A 3,273-nucleotide genomic window follows, 5' to 3' on the forward strand; every position below is an offset into this window, starting at 1 on the left:
GTTTCTCATGTACCCATATACGTATTATCACGAGAATGGCGCGCGATATATCAAAAAACACGAGGCAATAATTCGCGCCATACGAAATGCAAACATACGTTTCACGGGAGAAGTGCATCAGAGTGAAGTATTCCCTACGCTCGTCCCACCTTTCTCCCCGCGATTTACATATCTCTGCCATAGTATATTTCCCAACGTGTACGTCTGCGAGTGAAAGGTGTGCACGAAAATACTCCATTTTGTCGCCAAACAAGTCGTCCAATCTTTTTCTCCCTTTTATTCGGCCCAGGGAAAAAAAGAATTATAAAAATATACCAGAATTAACGAGTATCACAGGACGTTCTGAAAATAAAAGAGCTTGTGAAAATTGTTGAAAGTTTTTAAAAAAATTAATATTAATTTACCAGAAATTTTGCTTTATCTCCCGTTTTACGATTATCGAAAATCATTTTGCAATACAAGCCCAATATTGGAATTGTTCAACTTGTAAATACACGATTGTTATGAAAAATAATTACGTATACGCGCTTAAATAATTTTAGCAAGAGCACATTTTTAAAAACAATTAATTTGCTTAATTTTAATTCTATTTTCTGATTAGCTATCGAGCAATAAATAAATAATTCGAGTCAAAACAATTGAACGTAACAAATAACCATTTATGATTGAAGGAAACGTAAAAATTATTAATGGTTGCAATTAAAACCACTGAGTTAAAGAATCGATGTCAAGTCGACGATTTTTAATGATCCCAAGTCTGATTGCTCAAAATAAGTTCGATATCGTAGCCCTCGAACGATGTAATCAGCATCTTTTGTGATGAATTCTAAAAGGAAGAGTGATACGATAATTTTCGATTCCATAAAATGGCGAAAAAATTAATATTTTCCACCGTTATTTCTGTTAAAATTTAACGCGATAGACGTTTATGGGAAATTTAAAGTAGAATAATGAATTTCTTTCTAGGATAATCGCTGCTTTTCGCTCTTCAATCATCGTGCTAACCACATCCAAAAATTTGCATCCGTTCAATCGGCACACCTGTGCAAACTGAATCAAAACTCCTTTTAATAACCGTTATATAATCGAATATGCAAATGAAAATTCTCATGAATTTTTATGTATCCCCTTTCTTTTTTAATCTACTAATTGAGATTACATTGTTATTAAAAAGGTATAACGGGATATTTACGATCTAATAAATGTTAAGTGTAACGATATAATTAATCGTGTAACACAGGATAAATATACATTTTGTATACGCGCGCTTAAATATTAGCGCGATAAGAATAGATTAGAATATCGAGGCACGTTATAAAATTACCAGGCTGGCTAATTTCCCCTAATTTATCACGATAATCGCTCGTCGAGATAACATAATTATCCAATTCGTTCTTCGTACACCGTGTCATTAACGTATTATTGAAATTCACACAAAGCGTGATAAATCGACGCTTTTCACATTCAACGAAGATATTTAATATAATTAAATAGGAAGGATAAATAAAACTTACGTTCACGAGCTGCATGTATTTCCGTGCTCCAATTTCTGTAACAAAAAACGGGAAACTTTGATAAAATTCGAAAAAATATTTTCGTTATATATATATATTTAATAAAAAGAGATTCGTATTTTTCTCCAAAAAGCGCACACTGAATATTGCGTTGAACCTATGCGAATGGTTTCTCGGTATTCGGATGCGTATTATGAAGCTCGCGGAGCGCGTTATAAAACTCCATTTTGCGATTATTATCTTTCGTAAGTGTAGCAGGGCCGCGAAGTCCACCGGTATATTTGCCTCGCCGCGGACGAACGTACGATATAAACAACGTTGCAACGTTGTAGCTTTAGAAAACTTCTATTCTAATACGCGCGCATACGATACGATACATTTTTTTTCTGAACCACCGTTCGGATGGATAAATTTTCGAAATTTGGAGAAATAAAAATTTTTCAATTTTTCTTCGATTGAAAATTTAATGTTTCTTTCCGAATAAAAGATAATAATAGGATAGATAAGGATGATGGTATGAAATTTGGAGGGGAATGGGAGGGAAGGGGATCGTTAAGATTCGAATGGGAAACGACGAAAGGTCACGTATAAAATTCGGTAATAAAGAATCCTCCGGTCCTCTGGATTTCGTCCAAAAAATAGTGTCACTTATCTCTTTGAATGAACGGCCATTGGATGGCATTGGATGAAGGGTGGAGGATTTAATTTATAGTCGAATTTTCTCCTGTTGAGTCAATTTTAGCCTGTTTATTGAAAAAAATGGGTAATTTTATCCCCATGGGGTTGATTTTATTTATGATAAAACGTATGAAATTATTTCTATAAATATATATTTATGTATATATGTGTCTTCGTCCAAAAAATTTATTTCCTTATTTTCAAGCTTGAATAACCATAAATTAGATACTCTGATGAAGATATTCACTTTCTTTTAAATTTTAAGTAAGTGAGACTACTTTTTTTTTTAATATATAATAATTAAAAAAAATATGATTTAAATTTCTATATTTTTAGAATTTTATAATTGGTATTACTTCCATTGATAAATTCTCATAATCCAAACTTTACTTTTGAGAAAAGTTTTCAAATTCACTTTTGAACTTTCTGACTTTTCTAAAAAAAATATTTTTGTCACCTAATATCATTTTAATCTCTGTCTCTTTCTCTCTCTCTCTCTTTCCTATCTTCTCAGAGTTCCTAGAACCGTTTTCTTGGCATTCCTCTGACATTTACACCATCTTTACGAGGATCGCGCACAATACACGAGATAACTTCCAACTTCGATTTATGATAACTTACGAAAATTGCGTTAAAAGCTTTTCCATTTAAAATACGAGTTTTACGACATCGCTTCAAAATCGTGAATTAAAATCACTATAGCGATATAGTGAAACTCGATATTCAAACATTAGTATAATTACAAATGTTTTGATTAACGATCTATGTATCATGATACCATTAAATACGTTTCTACAATATTTCAATCAGATCTCTAGTGATAAATAATATCCTAGAATTATTCTCACTAATATAATTCCTGAAACTATTTAGAAATTATTATTATATAAATATAGTACACTATTATGTATATATATATACATTTTTAATTAATCTACCATAAAAAGAAATGATCTTGTCCCATAAATAAAGAGTACATAAAAGTGATATTTGATACCATCACGATACCATTAAATATATTTCTAGGATATTTCAATCAGATCTCTAGTGATAAATAATATCCTAGAATTATTCTCACTAA

General features: G+C 31.3%; 1 protein-coding gene across 6 annotated transcripts in view; it reads right to left on the reverse strand.

Annotated features, from left to right (window-relative positions):
- LOC102679448 (RYamide receptor-like) overlaps positions 1-3,273 on the reverse strand; it is a 117,440-nt gene that overhangs the window by 51,723 nt on the left and 62,444 nt on the right. For 5 of the 6 annotated variants that reach the window (XM_006613531.2, XM_031509468.1, XM_031509467.1 and 2 more), the window contains exon 2: positions 1,515-1,549. The exons of the other annotated variant lie outside the window; for it this stretch is intronic. The gene's annotated coding sequence lies outside the window, so the exon portion shown is untranslated. The remainder of the gene's footprint in view (positions 1-1,514; positions 1,550-3,273) is intronic. 6 annotated transcript variants of the gene reach the window in all.

This window comes from Apis dorsata, unplaced genomic scaffold, assembly GCF_000469605.1.
Source record: "Apis dorsata unplaced genomic scaffold, Apis dorsata 1.3 scaffold_156, whole genome shotgun sequence".
NCBI classification, from domain to species: Eukaryota; Metazoa; Arthropoda; class Insecta; order Hymenoptera; family Apidae; genus Apis; species Apis dorsata.